The sequence below is a fragment of the Phacochoerus africanus genome, chromosome 8, assembly GCF_016906955.1.
Source record: "Phacochoerus africanus isolate WHEZ1 chromosome 8, ROS_Pafr_v1, whole genome shotgun sequence".
Classification (NCBI taxonomy): Eukaryota; Metazoa; Chordata; class Mammalia; order Artiodactyla; family Suidae; genus Phacochoerus; species Phacochoerus africanus.
Window position 1 is genome coordinate 118,488,000 of NC_062551.1, and position 20,188 is coordinate 118,508,187.

At 41.1% G+C, this 20,188-nt stretch overlaps 1 protein-coding gene across 4 annotated transcripts in view; it reads left to right on the top strand.

Moving 5' to 3' along the window:
- MAPRE2 (microtubule associated protein RP/EB family member 2) overlaps nt 1-20,188 on the top strand; it is a 167,876-nt gene that overhangs the window by 104,901 nt on the left and 42,787 nt on the right. The gene's annotated exons all lie outside the window — the stretch shown is intronic.

Sequence of the window (20,188 nt, forward strand, 5' to 3'; positions counted from 1 at the left end):
GCCTTTCTTGCTGTGTGTGTGGCAGCCATGGATGTGACAGAGGGTCACCCTTTGTGCATGTGCGTGCATGTTTCTGATGTTTTGCATGTTCATTTATCAGGAGCTCATTGAACATCTTCGGAAACAGAGGAATTAGAAATCTATATCCCAACCTTTAAATTGCTGATTGAGGAAATGAGAGACATCTGGTAAATCTGCTGATTACACACTGTGGCCTAGTGGTATCATCTCAAGGACTTTCTTATCAGAGGTAGCGAGATGCTTGTAGAAATACACATGTGTTTGTTCCCGGTCTAACACAACTGTTTTTTACTTTCCCCACTGAGAGCAGGATGGGGAAAGGGGCTCCCTTTCTCTCCACCTCTTCTCCTGGCTTCGCTCTTCTAAACTCCCTTGCCCTCCAAGCAAGACGAGGGAGCTCTGAAATTTTGCCACCAGCAGCTATTCATTTCTCTCAGGATGATCCCTGGCCAGAAGAACAGTAACCAGGCTAATGGCTCCTTAGAGACACACACGTGCACCATTGGAAGCCCAAGACTGTGGCCCTTCCCTCGTGTTGAACCCAGGTTGCTTTAAGAAGCTTGTACCAGAGAGGACACTTAACATTCTCATTTACTCCATTTCTGTGCTGTTGAGAAAAAGAGCATCTTCTAGAATAAAGTTGTCACAAGTTTGGTCTCCCAAAGGATTTCTGACTCAAGGAATCACTGTTTTCCACGTGTTTCGTTCAGTTCAGTGACACTGTATTGCTATAGCAAAGCTAAGAGCTTCTGTCAGTACTTTTCCTACTCCTTTAATGTAAGTTGATGTTTTCTCAGTCTTGTACAAAGGGACAACATTTAAGAATAGTCATCCAGGAGTTCCTGCTGTGACATGGTGGGTTAAGAATCTGACTGCAGCAGCTTGGGTCACTGAGGAGGCATGGGTTCAATCCCTGGCCCAGCACACCAGGTTCAAGGGGATCCAGCATTGCCACGGCTGCAACTCAGATTCAGTCCCTGGCCCAGGAACTGCCATATGCTGTGGGTGCAGCCATAAAAAATAGATAAGTAAATAAGAGCAGTTGTCCATTTCCCATCCAGTTCTTTCCTCTTATTGCTGCATCTGCTTGCTAGCTTCAGCCAGGCTGCACGGAGAAACCTTTTCCATAGAGAAACTGTAGGGCTGCCAGTGGCTTGTGGTCATAGTAGACCCTGTGCCAGCACAGTAGGAAGATGAATTGGACACCATCCCCAGTCTTAGTTACCCCCAGCCAGCTGTGAGAGATAGCTCATTAAAAGGCAAGTCTAGGAGTTCCCATTGTGGTGCAGTGGAAACGAATCCGATTAGTAACCATGAGGTTGCAGGTTCAATCCCTGGCCTCGCTCAGTGAGTTAAGGATCTGGCGTTGCCATGAGATGTGGTGTAGTTCACAGATGCAGCTCTGATCCCACGTTGCTATGGCTGTGGTGTGGGCTGGCAGCTATAGCTCCAATTTGACCCCTAGCCTGGGAACTTCCATATGCTATGGGTGTGGCCCTAAAAAGAAAAAGGAAAAAAAAAATGCAGTCCAAATGCTGTTGGGCTTCCATGGCTGTTATAGCAAAAGAGTTGATTTTGCACTGGGAACAGAAAAACTCCACAGAGGAGGTGATGTTTGGGCTAAATTTAAGGAATGAGAAATTTCTGCTCAAATGCAAAAGGTGAGAAAAGGACATTTTAGGCAGAAAATGTTTAATCAAGGCAGAGAAAAGATCCAGTATCCTACACATGTCTCAGCCCGCAGAAGACTCTGAAACATAAGTTAGGATTTAAGGCAGCAGCAGAGGGGGGCAGTAAAGTTGCAGGTAATAAATGCTGTAATGTTCAAAGAAAGGGAAGATTATGTCAGTCTAGAAATGCTTCTTGGGTCTTTGGCCAAACAGACATGTAAATTTAGTGGATCATTATTAAATACTTGTGAAATGGAGTTCAGTTGAAATGTTCTTTCCAAACTAGGTTTTTAATGTGGATAAGATTCAGGGGATTTTCCCTTGTAGCTCAGCAATAGCGAACCCAACTAGTATCCATGAGGATGTGGGTTTGATCCCTAGCCTCTGTCAGTGGGTTAAGGATTCAGGTTGCTGTGAGCTATGGTGTAGGTCTCAGATGCAGCTCGGATCCTGGGTTGCTGCGGCTGTGGCTGGCAGCTGCAGTTCCGATTCAATACCTGGCCTGGGAATTTCCATATGCTGCAGGTGTGACCCTAAAAAGAAAAGGAAAAAAAAAAAAAGATTCTGGCTGACAAAAGAAAGTTGGAGGTTTTTTGTTTTTGTTTTTTTTGTCTTTTGTCTTGTTGTTGTTGCTATTTCAGGCTAGGGGTCGAATCGGAGCTGTAGCCGCCGGCCTACGCCAGAGCCACAGCAACGCGGGATCCGAGCCGCGTCTGCAACCTACACCACAGCTCTCGGCAACGCCGGATCGTTAACCCACTGAGCAAGGGCAGGGACCGAACCCGCAACCTCATGGTTTCTAGTCGGATTCGTTAACCACTGCGCCACGACGGGAACTCCAGAAAGTTGGAGGTTTTAAGTAAACGTACTGTTTAGATTTTTTTCTTGATGTTCTTACATACCACTTTATGTATTCCTGATGTCAGCATATATTGAGTGCCTACAGTGTGTCAGAAGCTGGGCCAGGCTCTATCTAGGGTTACAGCTAAATACAAAAAGCAATGCAGTTTGCACCTAATTAGCACCCATTCTTTTACTATCAGAGTTCTTGACACATTTGTGTCCAGAGCTGTCAAGTTCCTTTTCCTCAGCTTTACTCAGAGTACAAAGCAAAGGTAGAACAAGGTCCTTGGACAAAGTAGTGGTCATCCAGCCCATCTCTCCATCAGATGGTTTTATAACACAGATGGGCAGTCTGGGCTCTGAATATCTGACACAGTAGTAAACCATCCAGTTTCTGCACACCTAAGATGATCAAGCCAGGCATCTTCAAGTTCTGCTGTTTTCCAAAGGAAAATATTTTCTAGGAGTTCCCGTTATGGCTCAGTGGTTAACGAACCCCACCAGGACTCATGAGGACTTGGGTTCAATCCCTGGCCTTGCTCAATCCTGGTTAAGGATCTGGCGTTGCCGTGAGGTGTAGGTCGAAGACTAGGCTTGGATCTGGCGTTGCTGTGGCTGTGGCGTAGGCCAGTAGCTGCAGCTCCAATTTGACCCCTAGCCTGGGAACCTCCGTATGCTGAGGGTGTGGCCCTAAAAAAAAAGACAAAAGAAAAAAATTTTTTTTTCCTACCCTATCTTTTCTGAATTGTGTTTTTTAAATTTTCAGTTTATCAGCCATGTAGACACTATTACCAAAAAAAAAAAAAAAGGAGTGTCAAAACTGTTAAATGTTTGGGCATGTTAGAGGTACATATCTGGAAACAATAATTGAGTTGCTTGGCACCTCTTAAAATAACCATCACTCTGCCGATTGGGGTTTTTTCCCACCCTGTAACCATTACGTAATTCAGGTAGATTGCACGTTACCTCTCTTTATTTGTCCCCTCCCTCGCAAGGGTTTGTTCTCATCCAAGTATTAACACTCATAAGCTTGTATGACGAAATTATTTGACAATAAAAGCGTGTAAATGTGAAATTCATGACAGCACAATTTCCTGCAATTTCTTTTAATATACTCCATAAGGAGGAGCTTTTTCTCCACTTTCTTTTAGATTACGTTTGTGTGACAATTCATGGTGTTTGTCAACTTTAAAATTACACATAATTGTGTTTAATATCAGTGATTTAAAAAAAAAACACAAAAATTCCTTTTATGCTTTTTTTTTCTTTGTTTTTAAACTAAAAATTCCATTCTTTCTATTTTTTCTGTGGTTGTATGACTGAATCTCAGAGGTAAATACTTGTACATTCCTCATATTAATTTAGGTTTCTCCTAATCCTAGAATTGTGCTTAGAAAAACAGAGTACTCTGGGATTAACCTGTGAAATATAAGGAAAGCAATTTATATTATTTGTTTCATTTATTGTAGAAAAATACTGCCTTATGCATCACAGTCTGAGTGTTATGCAGTCTCTGCAATTTCTGGAGGCTTCTTTTGGTACCACTCCCGGCCTTCTAGGGCTTTCTCTGGCCTCTGGGCCTCTTCTCAGGGAGCTGTGGAGATGAGAGAGCTCACCTCTGGAAAGTAGGCGATGGTATTGGTATTGGTGAGAGCTGGTGGACTGGATTTGGGGGGAGTGGCAATAAGGAAGGAACCCTCACCTGCAGGCCTTGGAGAGCAGGTAGCATGGCTGAGATGTGGGGAGAACCCTGCAGCTCCCAGTCCCAAGGACAATGAGGATCAGGTGGTCCATGGCATAGAAACACATTGTGGGTTTGTGCTGGTCGGTTCATTCCACTATCTCTTCCACTCTGCTAAAAGCCTCTTCAGGGAGTTCCCATTGTGGCTCAGCAGTAATGAGCCCGAGTAGTGTCCATTGGGACATGGGTTTGATCCCTGATCTCCCTTAGTGGGTTGAAGATCTGGTGTTGCCATGAACTGTGGTGTAGGTTGCAGACGCAGCTCAGATCTTGTGTTGCTGAAGCTGGGGTAGGCCGGGGGCTACAGCTCCGATTCAACCCCTAGCCTGGGAACTTTCATATGCCATGAGTACAGTCTTAAAAAGACAAAAAAAAAAAAGTGCCTCTTCATCAGCTGCCTCAATACCTGGCGTTCACACAGTGGCGTAGCATATAGAACTGTTGACAGAATGATATAAGCTGGAGTTCCCTGGTGGCCAAGTGGCTAAGGATCCAGCATTGTCACTGCTGTGACTCAGGTCCCTGCTGTGGCACAGGGTCAATCCCTGGGAACTTCTGCATGCCCTGGGTGAGGATACACACACACACACACACACACAATACTATGAGCAATATTCAATAAGAATTCCCTGAAAAATTGGGAGAAGTTCATAAGCTTTAGGTTTCTTGTCCTTAGTCTCATTTGCAATAGATATGTTCTTAAAATTGGACATTAAAAATGGCACAATTTAGGGACTCTTCTCTAAAGACACTCATGCCTAGAAATAAGCGCTGGTTCCTGACTCCCTACCAAATTAAATGAAGCTACTGCTGGAGTTCCTGCTATGGCACATTGGGTTAAGGATCCGACTGCATCACTGCGGAGGCACAGGTTCAGTCCTCAGCCCAGAGCTTCCATGTGCTGCAGGTATGGCTGAAAAAGGAAAATAATTAATTATTTAAGCTGCTACTTTTTAACCCACTGCAACGGGCCAGGAGTCAAACCCAGGCCTCTGCAACAACCCGAGCCACATTTGTCAGACTCTTAACCCACTGTGTGACAGTTGGAACTCTTAAGCTGCGCTTTTAAAGCTTTGAGCAGTCTGGCTGCAACCCATCTTTCCAGCGTCGACCTCTGTTACTCCCCTACCCCTAGCCTATGTTTGTCCAAACTCATCTTTTACTAGATGTTTTATTCCCTGTTTTTGTTTGGAATGCCTCCTTCGAGAGCCATCTCCAATGCTTCTTTCCACCCTATGCTTCCTCATCACTTTCAACAAGATGTGCGCACTCCCCCTTCAGTGTTCAGAGCTTTACACAGTCTTAGGGTTTTTGAGTACCTATAATCTCAACATTAGAGGTCAAGGTCCTTGAGGACCGGAAATGGCCATGCAAGTTCAACTTGACTTTATCTATCCGACAATGTTGATTACTTTTTTGGGGCTTTTCTCTGGCAGAATTTTTTTTTTCATTTTTTTTTTATTACTCAAATGAATTTATCACATCTGTAGTTGTATAATGATCATAACAATATGATTTCACAGGATTTCCATCCCACAGCCCAAGCACATCCCCCCACCCCCCAAACTGTCTCCTCCGGAGACCATAAGTTTTTCAATGTCTGTGAGTCAGCATCTGTTCTGCGAAGAAGTTCTGTCTGTCCTTTTTTCATATTCAACATTGTCAGTGAAAGCATTTGATGTTGGTGTCTCATTGTATGGCTGACTTCACTTAGCATAATAGTTTCTAGGTCCGTCCATGTTGCTAAAAATGCTGGTATTTCGTTCTTTTGATGGCTGAGTAATATTCCATTGTGTATATGTACCACATCTTCTGGATCCACTCCTCTGTCGATGGACATTTAGGTTGTTTCCATGTCTTTGCTATTGTAGATAGTGCTGCAATGAACATTGGAGTACATATGTCTTCGGGCAGACTTTTTGAACTAACTCCTTTAGTGTTTCTTCCACATAGTTTAACAGAGTTGTTTTGTACTCTTGCTAGTTTTTCCAAGTGTGTTTCTCTGGTCTCTCAAAACTAAATCCCTTGGTTCTTTAAGAGTAAAATCATATTCCTTGATAAGTATTTGTCGGCTTATTGGGGGGTTTGTTTGGTTGCTTGGTTTTGGCCACGCCCAAACCATACAGATGTTCCCAGGCTAAGGATCTAACCCATGCCACAGTGGTGACAATGCCAAATCCTTAACCTCTAAGCCACCAGAGAACACCAAGTTTATCGGTTTTTCATTGATTAATAAACAAAGTCACACCCCTCTGTGCCGCCTACAGATGGGCATTTCTTCAGCCTATAACCACAAAAATTAGATAGGAAGTCAGTCTTTTCAGATTCTTAACCTCCCCTTCAAGCTTTTCCTAATTTTAATCTTTCCTTTTTACATAATCATATAATTTAAGTACTTTAGAAAAATATATTTTTTGTCCATTAAAGTAGAGGAGGTAAAACAAATGTATGAAAATACATGAGTGCAGATGGAGAGAAACCATAGCCCCTGAGAGTTTAGCTTTATAGAACTTTCTGTTGTGATGACCCTAATAAGAAAACTAGTAATAAATAATCAGCATGGGATATGAAACCTTTCTACCTTCTTTTTTGTTTGTAATGAAGCCTTTTGTGCCTCTTCTCTCTCTGGAATGCCAAATTCTAACCTTAGCTCTGTTCTCGGACTTCAGCCCTGGGGACACCTCGCTGCCAGTTTCAGTATCTGAGTCCCTGGAAGTCAGTAACATTTTGTCCTGCACACTATTCCTGCCTATGCTGTCCCACTTCCTTCATTCTTGATTCCCATGTACAAGCCAAATCTTAGAGTTCTTATTGTGGTTCAGCGGGTTAAAAACCTGACTAGTTTCCAGAAGGATGCGGTTTCAATCCCTGGCCTCACTTGGTGGGTTAAAGGATCTGGCGTTGCCGTGAGCTATGGTATAGGTCATAGACGCAGCTCGGATCTGGTATTGCTGTGGCTGTGGTGTAGGCTGGCATCTGCAGCTCTGATTCGACCCCTAGCCTGGGAATTTACATGTGCTGCAGGTGCAGCCCTTAAAAAAAAAAGAAGAAGAAGAAGAAGAAAAGAAGCAAAATCTTACAGTACAAAGCTGCTGTATGTCAGACAGCTTGTTTTGGTAAAATTTGATGAGCACATTACGCTAAAGGAAATCACTGGTGTTAGAAACTAGAAGCGAAACCAAGTACCCAGCTCTGGGTCATTAGGTAACAGGAAATCTCTCAAACCAACAAGATAATTCTTCACCTGCCATTTATGTGTTATTTCCATTGGCTGAATCTTTTTTTTTTATTACTCGAATTTATCACACCTGTAGTTGTATAATGATCATAACAATCGAATCTATGTATCAGCAGTCAGGTTTGGAGTTTTGTATTTTTCCCTAAGGCATTAAAACACAAGATGGTAAGTTACAGGGTAATTATAATTTCATCGAATGAAACAACCCTAAACAGCCCAATTACACTTTAATGTTCTTTGCATTCTAGTTTTCAACTCAGAGTTACAGTTAATTTCTATGAAAATTATTTTCACAAATACCACTCATAAAATACCAGCTCTCTGATGAGGATTATGTATTTCTGTTATAGTCAAATTATGTCTCTAAAATTTATTCATTTGGCCACACCTGCAGTGTGTGGAAGTTCCTGGGCCAGGGATTGAACAGGTGCCACAGTTGCGACCTGCACCACGGCTGAGGCAACACTGGATCTGTAATCTACTGTGCCACAAGGGAACTTCTTAAAATTCATTCGCTTCTTAATAATAATACTGGTGCCTAAATCCTAACCAAAGGCTGCTTGGTATGTAGGTTGTTACTACACTGACATTTCCTTTTGAAAGACAGAGGAAAACAGTTCTCATTCTTTCAAGATTTTTTGCTGAAGATGCTCTTTTAAATCAACTCAGTACATTGATTTCAGTATCTAATCAGCTTTATCTATGGTGGATCTCACTTTTAACATTGTTCTGCAAGTTTCTTCATAAACATCTGATTTAAAGGTCACGTTACTTTTTAAAAAGTACTCTTGGTTCTTAAAGGCAGGTTGTGAACAGAGAATGTTGGTATCTTTAACTGCAATTTACTGCAGCCTTATAAGATTCTTTAAGAAGTTTTATGTCATATGAATCAGTAAAAAGTCCAGGGCGTGTATCAGGCAAAAGCCCAGCCACATGGTTTGACAAGGCTTTTTAATATAACTGCCGATTCTCTTAAATATCCATGTGCCTGAATAATGATTGCCGGCTTGTTTCTTTTTCTGTAAAAGAGAGGAGATGAAAATGTCCTTTGACAGCTTCCTTTGAGTCTGGAGAAGGGCAAGGATGGCGTGCCTTCAGCACTCAGCCTAAGTCACACAAGCCTCTCTGTCTGTGTCTGCAGGAGTTGAAATCTTCCTGCTGGTTCTTATTTCTTCTCCTCTTCATGGGATCAGTTTGAAAGCTCTTTGTCTTGGAGACTCATTTAAAATATGAATCAAAAGTTTCTGACATAGCTCCAAGCAGTGGGAAGAAGCCGGAAGCTCAGCTGAGGACCGTGGGAATTACAGGGAATAAGCTCAGCTGAGACCAGATTTCTGAATTCCAGATCTTTATTTTTGCATTTGTGACTCCGAGGCAGGTGAAGTAGACAGTTCCCTAAGTTCACTTTCACGGAGCTAAATAATACTGTGGTAACTGAAGCTCTCAGGCTGCTGTTCCTGCCAGGAATGTGAAAGATGCCTATGAAAACAGCACATAGTTGCTACTAATTTCAGCGTATTTTTGTTGGATTAGAAAAATGCAGTTGAAGTTTGGGGTTTTAAATTCCTTTAAAATGTTAATGTTTCAAAGCTTTATTTCACAGTTGCCATTAAGCTCTTCAAACCTTGTTTTTGTGGAGGTAGGGAGATTTCTGCTGATGTCTTGGAAATATGTAACCCTATATTTAGCAGCCTCACTCCCCTCGTTAGGAAGCCCTGATTTCCCAAAGGGCAGTACTGCCTTCAGCATGAGGTTCAGGCTTTGGTAACAGACGCGGTTCTGCAGTAAGATCAGTTCCAGGAAAGACAGGGCTGAATGTGAAAACAGAGCCGGAGTGATTTTGTGATTCTTGCCTAAAAGCAACATTCTAACAGGAAAGATATTTAATAGTCAACTGCTGAAGATAACAGAAAATATGGGGATGTTGCTAAATATATCGATATCAAGAGCTGGAAGAGGAATACCTGAGAGAGGCTGTGGAGGGCATGAGCAGGTGCTTCCTGGGAGTATCCGACCAGACGCAGCAGTGTCCTTGTGTCTCCCGGGGCAACTGCAACCAAAGATGGAGATGGCGCTGGCAGACCTCTTAGTCATATGAGGATGAAGCACATTGTTGTCTCCTAATTAGCAGAAATATCAAGTATCCCTTAAAAGACAAGCTGGTGACGGACCGCAAATTACAGAATCGTCTAATTTTAGAGCTCAGAGGTCTGTCCAGACCAGACGTTTTGCAGATAGGAATACTGTAGCCTTAGCAGGGCGTGATGACATGTCCCAGTCTGTTCAAGACGACTGAGGCTTAGATCCAAGGACTAACAGTCCAGCCCTCTACCCTTCCTCGCCCCGCCCCCAAGAGCCTCATAGATATTAGTTTGAGAGAATAAGCTTTTTTAAAAATTGGTTACCTGTAATGATTTCTGTAATTACAGGTATAATTGCATTGATGTGTCCAGTAGATTGGAGTTGTCGTTCTTTTCTTCTGACCCTTTTATTGGTACCAAATGAGACTGTGGAAAGTGGTCACTAACTACTTCAGTGACATAGGCTTTTGTGTAGTATGGCTCCCTGGCCTGTGAGAAAATCAGCTGGGTAATTTGACTAGCTGTTGGTGGCAGAACCCAGTGTAGCTTGATGTCTTCTCCGCAGATTGTGTCCCATTTCCAGGAGAGAACTTTTTTTTTTTTTTTTTTTAAGGGCTGCACTCACGACATATGGCGGTTCCCAGGCTAGCGGTTGAATTGGACCTGTAGCCGCCACCAGCCTACACCACAGCCACAGCAACGCCAGAACCAAGTCTGCCACCTACACCGAAGCTTATGTCCACACCAGATCCTTAACGCACTGAGCAAGGCCAGGGATCGAACCTGCGTCCTCATGGATACTAGCCAGATTCATTTCCGCTGAGCCACGATGGGAACTCCCAGCAGAGAGATCTTGACAGCAATAATATATTATTGAGAGAAGAAATGTATATTATATTTATATATATACAGTGTAAATGTAAAGTAGAATTATTATGAGTATAGATATGAAAATAGAAAATCATGACATAGGGGCAGATTAATGAGCTATTTGTCCAGCCCAAGATTCTTGCATGAGTAGAAAACATATGCCTCAGAGCCCTTCCTTCAGTCTGAAGGGTTCATATGTTCCCTTGTGACTCCTGATACAACTATAATCGAGGATATATTCTAAACCCTCTTTGAACTTCTAAATTTTATAATTCCTAGAAGCAGCATACCGAAGAAGTAAAAAAAAATCAAAGTTCAGAACGGATTGTAAAATTTTGTTACTTTTATTAGTTGAGTGATTTATCTGAGCCTTCTTCCCAAATCTGTAAAATAGGGTGATGATAATTAAAAATACTTCATCTCTGTGGTGTTCAGAATATAAAAAATAGATATGAAAGCTTTAACAGATTTTACGCAAATGGAGGTGTTTTCATTTCTTATATTTCTTGGCAAAATACAGTCCATAAATGTATTGAGTAATGGTTCCCTTTTTTTATCTGAAATTTTCCTTTTAAAAATGTCAGTTTTATCATGATAGTCTTCTGTTGAGGTCCTGGGCTCTGTGATTGGCTTTTCATGCTTTTCATGATTTCATAGACTTAGAGCATATATCCTCCAATCTTCTGAGTGCAGGTATTATTTTTTTTTCCCCACTGTACAGCAAGGGGATCAAGTTATCCTTACATGTGTACATTACAATTACATTTTTTTTCCCCACCCTTTGTTCTGTTGCAACATGAGTATCTAGACAAAGTTCTCAATGCTATTCAGCAGGATCTCCTTGTAAATCTATTCTAAGTTGTGTCTGATAAGCCCAAGCTCCCGATCCCTCCCACTCCCTCCCCCTCCCATCAGGCAGCCACAAGTCTATTCTCCACATCCATGATTTTCTTTTCTAAGGAGATGTTCATTTGTGCTGGATGTTAGATTCCAGTTATAAGTGATATCATATGGTATTTGTCTTTGTCTTTCTGGCTCATTTCACTCAGTATGAGATTCTCTAGTTCCATCCATGTAGCTGCAAATGGCATTATGTCATTCTTTTTTATGGCTGAGTAGTATTCCATTGTGTGTATATACCACATCTTCCTAATCCAATCATCTGTTGATGGACATTTGGGTTGTTTCCATGTCCTGGCTATTGTGAATAGAGCTGCAATGACCATGCGGGTGCATGTGTCTCTTTTAAGTAGAGTTTTGTCTGGATAGATGCCCAAGAGTGGGATTGCGGGGTCATATGGAAGTTCTATGGATAGATTTCTAAGGTATCTCCATGAGTGCAGATATTCTTATCTGACTTGTGCCTTCAGTGCCCGCTGTTCATTTTGGATTCGGGTCCCCCAATTTTTCAGCTCCGTGATGTCACTCGACATATAACAACTGAAACCATTCTTAGGGCTATGGCGCAGGCATAGCATAGCACTGTACAGAGACAGAATGTTGTCCCTTTTCCGGCTTATTTCCTGATTATCTCCAGACTCTTGTGAACCTTCCTAACTGCAGTAGTAGTAGAGCTGATGGACTTAGAGCATAGCCCATCATAATTAATCTCTTAAGCATAGCCCATCACAAGTAATTTGGATTTTCCAATTTGGAGTGCTTTTACCTTGGTGTGATATCTAATATTTAGCCTTTTGAAGCTGATCTTTCACTTCTCTGCAATTGATTGCTCTGATTTGTAGGCTGATTGCTTGTTGTGATTAGGTTTGGTTTGGCTTTTAATTTTATTTATACCCCATCAATTCTTAAAAAAATATTTAGCAACTCTTCCAGTAATACCTCTTATTTGGGACATTGAGAACCTTAGAATTTTATTATTTATCAGCTGCTGTAACCTGGAGACCTTCATTCATTAACCAGCTACTTATTGAAGCCCGCAGTGTGCCAGGTACTGCATTAAAGGCTTGGGTACAGAAGGGACCAAGACGGATAAAGTGCAGACTGTCTTGGAACCTACATTCCAGTGAGGGGGATGGTCAGCCACACACCAGCTTATGCGTGAACAATAACATAGCAGACATACAGAATGGGGTGTAGAGTGACCGGAGGGTCACTTCAGATGGCGTGGATAGGGAGGGCCTCTCTGAAGAGGTGACTTCTAAGCCTTGATCTGAAGAACAAGAACGTAAAGTGACAAGGAAGCCTGTGTGAAAGGGGCTGCCTAAAGGGAAATCAGGCCAGGGAGAGGTAGACAGAGACTTGGTCACAAGACACTGCAGGCCAGGAAAGGAGTTTTGTAGGTTTCCTAGGAGTGACTGTAGTATTCTTAGCAAGGGGTGGTATGTGATCTGAGTACAGGTGATCTTGACATCATTTGATAAAAGTGGGATCTCTGCAAATTGTAGGCCATGTTATTGAGAGATTAATATAGTGACCTCAAAATCGCTATACCTTCCAATGAGGAGCATTCAAATGTGTGGCTAGCTAGACTTCCAGGACAATGACAGTGATTCTTGAGTTTTCAAGTTAGTTGGTACCCATTTTGTCTAATGAAAGAATAAAATGCAGAATTTCAAGAAGAAGGGAATAGTCATGGGAGCCAAATATTGTTCAGAGGTGGAGTTGGATGAAGAAAGTATGTTAGATTCAGTAACAGAGAAGCTATTGATGGCCTTGACCAGAACATGGTAAGACTGGAAGACAGTTGAATGGGTTCGAATGGTAGATGAAACAACAGAAATACACAATTTTGTCAAGTTTTGCTGTGTAGAGGAGGAGATAAATGGCAGGGTAGCTAATGGGTCATGTGGAATTAAGAAAGTTTTTTTTTAATCTTAGTTTGTTAAAGTCAGAGGATACTAGAGCTAGACCATGTTTGTGCCCTTTAATAACAGACCATATGGAGTTGTTGTAGTGCAGCAGAAACAAATCCGTCTGGTATCCATGAGGATGTAGGTTTGATCCCTGGCCTCGCTCAGTGGGTCGGGGATCTAGCATGAGCCGTGGTGTAGGTCACAGATGTGGCTCAGATCCCACATTGCTGTGGCTGTGGTGTAGGCCTGCAACTACAGCTCCAGTTCAACCCCTAGCCTGGGAACTTCCATATGCTGCGGGTGTGGCCCTAAAAAGGCAAAAAAAAAGAGAAAAGAATAGATTATAGGGAGAGAAATTGACATTGCAGGGGGGAGTGAGGACAGTTGCAAGAGTGACATCATTGAGAATTGGGAGGGAGGTGTGATTCAGAGTATAAGGGGAGGGCTGACCTTTGACAGGAATCAGAATACAAGCCATGGAGTCCCATTGTGGCTCAGTGACTTAAGAACCTGACATAATGTCTGAGTTCGATCCCTGGCCTCCCTCAGTGAGTTAAGGGTCTCGTGTTGCCTCAAGCTGTGGCATAGGTCACAGAAGTGTCTCGGATCCTGCAATGCTATGGCTGTGGCATAGGCTGGCAGCTATAGCTCTGATTTGACCCCTAGCCTGGGAACTTCCATATGTTGCAGGTTCGGCCCTAAAAAGGAAAAACAGAAAAAAAAGAACATAATAGCCTGTTCAGGTTATGCCTTAGTGTGGTTTCCTGTCCCACGAAAACCCCTGATGATGTAACAACAATTAAGGTCAAGGCATCCTTTTCATGATGTCTCCTAAGCACTAGAGATTTAGGGGGAAGAAGGTTGAAAATAGCCAAATGGAGAGGCAATGGCCACAAATCCTTAGCATAGTTCCCAAGTCAATAAAATATTTCTTACAAATTCTCCGGGGCTCCTCTGACTCTAAAAAATATGACATATGCTTTTATGCCTAAATGACCATGTAAGATACCATTTACCAAAAATGCTAATGTGATCTGCCCTTTCTTCATTGTTTACTGAAAAAAAATTGGTCACCTGATTTGATGCTCATGTGGCTCTGAAATGCATAGGGAAGGTGTGAAAAGCCCAGACATAACAGGTAGCAAATGAAGCAGTTAGGATTCTAACCAGATTTTTTTTTTTTTGTCTTTTCGTCTTTTCTAGGGCCACACCTGCGGCATATGGAGGTTCCCAGGCTAGGGGTCTAATCGGAGCTATAGCCACCCGCCTATGCCAGAGCCACAGCAACACTGGATCCTTAATGCACTGAGCAAGGCCAGGGATAGAACCCGAGACCTCATGGTTCCTAGTCAGATTCGTTAACCACTGAGCCACGACGGGTACACCTTTTTTTTTTTTTTTTTTTTTAACTTTAGTGCTCAAGCTTTTAGACCCTCAAAAAATGTGGGAAGTTTCCCATATTATACATTTATTTTTTAGATGTAAAAGAACCATAAGAAAATAAAACAAGCACAGAAAAAAAATGTTGCACACAATCTCACTTATGAGTTTGTGAATCTAAACCAGAACTGTGATGAAAACTTAGTAAACATCACCAAGTAGGAGTCAATTAGGAATGCGAAGATGATTGATTCAACATGTGGAAATCAATGATAATGATTGATTATGTTAGTCAAAGAAGGAAAACATTTTTATTATCTCCCTTGAAAAGGTGGTTTTTTGTATACCTTATGTATATACACATACGTATGGTATATAAAATGTATATATAATATATAACTACGTATAAGTATATAAATGTATACATGTATATATGGCATATGTATGTATTAAGGTATATGATATGGTATATATAAAAAGGTAGTTCTTATATACATTATGTATATGTACATATATATGGTACAACAAATGCATTATTTTATGAATTTATCCCTATAAAACCATAAAGAAGTAGCTGAAAATTTATTAAACTTATTTTCAGTAATCTAGATAAAATGGATAAATACCTAAAATGACATAAACTACTGAAACTTTAGAAATTCTGAGTAGACCTATTTAACAGGAGATTTATTAGTAATTTAGAAAAAAAAAATTTCCACAAAGAAAAGCCCAGGCCAAAAAAAAAAAAAAAAAAAAATGGAGTTCCCGTAGTGGCACAGTGGTTAACGAATCTGACTAGGAACCATGAGGTTTCGGGTTCGGTCCCTGCCCTTGCTCAGTGGGTTAACGATCCGGCGTTGCCGAGAGCTGTGGTGTAGGTTGCAGACGCGGCTCAGATCCCGCGTTGCTGTGGCTCTGGAGTAGGCCAGTGGCTACAGCTCCAATTCGACCCCTAGCCTGGGAACCTCCATATGCCGAGGGAGCGGCCCAAAGAAATAGCAAAAAGACAAAAAAAAAAAAAAAATCCCAGGCCCAAATAACTTAATGGTGAATTCTACCAAATGGTAGAAAAACTAATACCAGTTTTTTAGAATAGAGAGGGGAACAGTTCATTTATAATTCATTCTGTGAGGCCAGTATTACCATGATACCAAAATCAAACAAAGACATCACAAGAAAACTACAGATCAGTATCTCTTGTGAACACAGACACAAAAATCCTCAACAAAATAGCAGCAACAATATAAAAAGAATTATACCCCATGATCAAATGGAACTAATGCAAGGTTGTCTTCACATATGAAAAACAATCAATGTTACAGGCCATGATAAGAAAAAGCAAAAACCACATGATAGTCTCAGATCTTATTATTTAAAAAATTGACAAAATTCACTACCCTTTCATGATAAAAACACTCCAACTCTTCTTCAGTCTGATACTGCTATCTGTGAAAAACCCATAGCTATTATCATACCTCGACAGTGAATGACTAGATACTCCCCCTCTGAGATCAGGAACAAGAGAGAATGTCCACTCTTAGCACTTCAACATTTTACTAGAAGTTCTAGCCAGGACAGTTGGGCAAGGAAAAGAAATGAGGTACTCAGCTTAGAAAGGAAGAAGTAAAACTGTCTCTGCATAGTCATGATCTTATATATAGAAATTCTAAGGGACCAACAACAACAAAAAAAACCGTTATAACTAAGAAGTGAGTTAAACAAGGTTGGGGAATATAAGATTAATATCCAAAAATCAACCTTATTAATTGATAATGAACTATCAAAAATAAAATTAAGGATACAGTTCCACTTTAAAATAGCCATAAAGAGAATACAATAGGAATAAATTTAACAAAGACGTATAAGACTTATATACTAAAAACTTTAAAACGTCATTGGAGGAACTTAAGCAGAGAAATGTCTCGTGTTCATGGACTGGAAAATTAATACTGTTAAGATGGCAGTATTCCCCCAATTAATCTCTAGATTCAGTTCAGTACCTGTCAAAATCTCAACTGTGTTTTTACACAAATCAACAAGCTAATTCTAAAACTAATGGATAAAGACTTCCCATTGTGGTTATAGCAGAAACGAATCCAACTAGTATCCATGAGGATGCAGGTTCGATCCTTGGCCTTGCTTAGTGAGTTAAGGATCCTGTGTTGCTATGAGCTATGATGTAGGTCACAGATGTGGCTCAGATCCCATGTTGTTGTGGCTGTGGCATAGGCTAGCAGTTATGGCTCTGATTTGACCCCCTAGCCTGAGAATTTCCATATGCCTTGGGTATGGCCCTAAAAATCAAAAAAAAAAAAAGACTAATAGTTAAATTCATAGGGCTTGAAATAGCTGAACAATCTTGCAAAGGAAGAACAAAAGTTACAGGACTTCTCTTTTTTTTTTTTTTTTTAAGGGCTGCACCCGCAGCGTATGGAGGTTCCCAGGCTAGGGGTCAAATCGGAGCTACAGCTGCCAGCCTACACCACAGCCACAATAACATCAGATCTGAGTAGCGTCCACAACCTACATTACAGCTCATGGCAACACCAGATCCCTAACCCACTGATCGAGGCCAGAGATCAAACCTGAAACCTCAGTCAGATTCGTTTCCACTGTGCCATGACGAGAACTCCACCAAAAAAGTCTTTATGGTGCAATGGGTTAAGAATCCGACTGCAGTAGTTGAGGTCACTGAAGAGGTATGGGTTTGATCTCTGGTCCAGGAATTTCCATGTGACATGGGTGCAGCCATTAAATAATAATAATAACAATAATAATAATAACAACAACAACTTATGGAGTTCCATGGCTCAGCAGGTGGGAACACCACACAGTGTCTGTGAGGATGAAGGTTGGATCCCTGGCCTTGCCCGGTGAATTAAGGATCTGGTGTTGCCACAAACTGTAGTGTAGGTCGCAGATGCTGCTCGGATATGGTATTGCTGTGGCTGTGGTGTAGGCCAGCAGTTGCAGCTCTGATTTAACTCCTAGCCCAGGAACTTCCATTTGCTGCGGGAGCAGCCCTGAAAAAAGAAAAAAAAAAAAAGAGAGAGAGAGAGAGAGACTTTAAGTACATGTATTGGGAAGGTCATAAATAGTAAAAGATAGTGATTCCCCAGTGGAAAAAGTGTAGATTATTTATGAAATGATGGTGTTCACCTAACTTTATCAGTCAGCAGTTTGGATTGAAAACAGCAGAAAAGAATTCTAGCAAGTTTAAGCAGAGACAGATTTACAGAAAGGATATTGGGCAGCTCAGAGTCAATAGGGAACCAGGCTCAGAAGATAACAGCAATCAAAAGATGCTAAGAGGCTGGGAAGAAAGCCACTAGGATGACTAGAATGGTTAGGATGCTGCTCTGCTGTTGAAGCATCTCCAGGACCCCAAACCCTAATGGTCCCTGCTTGCTTCAGTCACTCCCTTAAGACTCTGAGACCCAGGCAGGAGCATCCAAAAGCAGAGCCCAAGTCACAGGCTGCATCTTTATGGCTGGGTGTGGGGAAAGGGGTGTCTGCCCACCTTGGGTACTGTGGGGGAAGGCAGGGCACTGTAGCATCAAGTTAGATCAGGAAGGTGTCCAAATGCTAGCGAGCCAAAAATGACATCTCTGTGAACATTTGGAATAACTAAAATTAGAACCATCCTTTATGTCATAGACCAAAATAAATTCCACATGCACTCAGAATGTAAATGTAAAACTTGAGACCATAAAAGTACTTAAAGAAAATACACATGAATATTTATGTAATCTTGCTTGGGGCAAGTTGCTAAGCATGATATAAAAATCAGAAGGCCATTAAAAATGTCAGTAGAGAAGAGTTAATGATCCGGAAAGGGAATCATAGTCTGTTAAATTAAAAAAAAAATAGCGTGAAATATACCAAAATATTAACAGTGGCTTTCTCTGGATGATGAGACCAGAGATGATTTTTCATCACTGTCTAAATTCAAGTTTGGTTTTTTTGTTTTTTGTTTTGTTTTGTTTTTTCTTCAAAAGCTGTTTTATTACTTTTTAAATTTGGAAGGTGAGTGATTTGGTTGGTGGGTTTATAAGGCTATATTGATACTGGTGTCTCCATAAGTACATTTTATGCTAAAACACTGCAAAAGTGAAAATAGCTCTTTAAAGAGGAAGTAATGAAGCAGTTGTGTTTAGACACCTCCATTTCTATAAAAATCATGTTGAGTGGCTGTTGGAATTGGCTCCATCTGGTGGCACTTCAAAAGGAGGACCTGAATAATTGGAGAACGACTGTAAGAATGCCCCCCCAAGATCATGGTGTTTCTCTTACTTCCTCCTGTGTTGTTGTTTTTTTTATTTCATTTTTAAGAGAACCCATCTGCTTGACTACGAAAGTACCAGTTTGTACTCAGGATATGGGCATCTAAAGGAAGCATGACAGATGTAAAGATTGTGGAGGTGATGTTTATTGTACCCTGTATTTCTTCACTTTATGCTCTTACCTGCAAATAATGAGTTGCCCACCATCTCCCATTCTAGCAGCCCTGAGACCTTGGATCTCTTGTTCCCTCTCTTCTTGGATCCCTATCTCAGTAGAGGATCTGTTTGACATAAGCGGTGAAGTGGGTTCTTCCTATAAAAAGGTGGGTTGCCCAAACAGAATGAAAGGCTTCTCGAAGAAACTTTGATACCAAAGGAAGGAGGGGAGACCTTTGTGTTGAGAAAGGCGTATCCCTGGCACATGGTAGAAACAGACCAAGAGATCTGGGAAAGCAAAGAAGGAAAGAGGACGCAAAAATGACTGTTTGTTCCCATTCTCACCACTCAATTCCTTTTCCTACTTGTAGAAGAAAAATAGTCAATCTGGCTTTGAATTTCTAAATGCCCTTAGCCTTTACTGGTAAGAAGATATGAATCAGTATGTGTGATTTTTCTGGGATTTTTCTAGTTGAAATTGATTTAAGAGTTCTCCATTATATATGTATGATATATATAATACCTATATATAATAGATACATAATATATATAAAGACTTACTAATAAACTCCTTTTTCTATGACCATTTCCTCAAGGGACTCATTGAACAGTTCTGCTATTTCTATTTCTCAGTCATAAACAGCATGACTGTGAACTTCTATAAGTTTCAGGGTCTCCATGTCTCCATCTTTCATGTTAATTCAGGGAACCCCATTGCTCTGGACTGGAATTTAAATGGTATACAACTGTTTTTGGAATTAGATGGCTTAAATAGTTTCACCTCAGCCCTTCTACAAAATGGATATAAAACAGCTTGGACGGCAAAGTGTATGTTTGTTGAGCTCAATATTTCATGAGAACTTCTGTAGTGTTCTCAAGCTGAAATGTTCTGCTACTTTTCTCTTGTATATTTTAATGTTTTGGAGCACGTAGCAGCTAGATAGAAGGAAAATAAGTATTCCTTTTTTTTCCTAATAGAAGCTAAGAGGAGTTGTTCTTACCCCGATTTCCTTGGTGTTAAAGAATGAAGTTCTGTTCATTGTTCATGGAATCTGGTGATGCTTTGGTGAACAGTGTGGGTACCACAGTGGT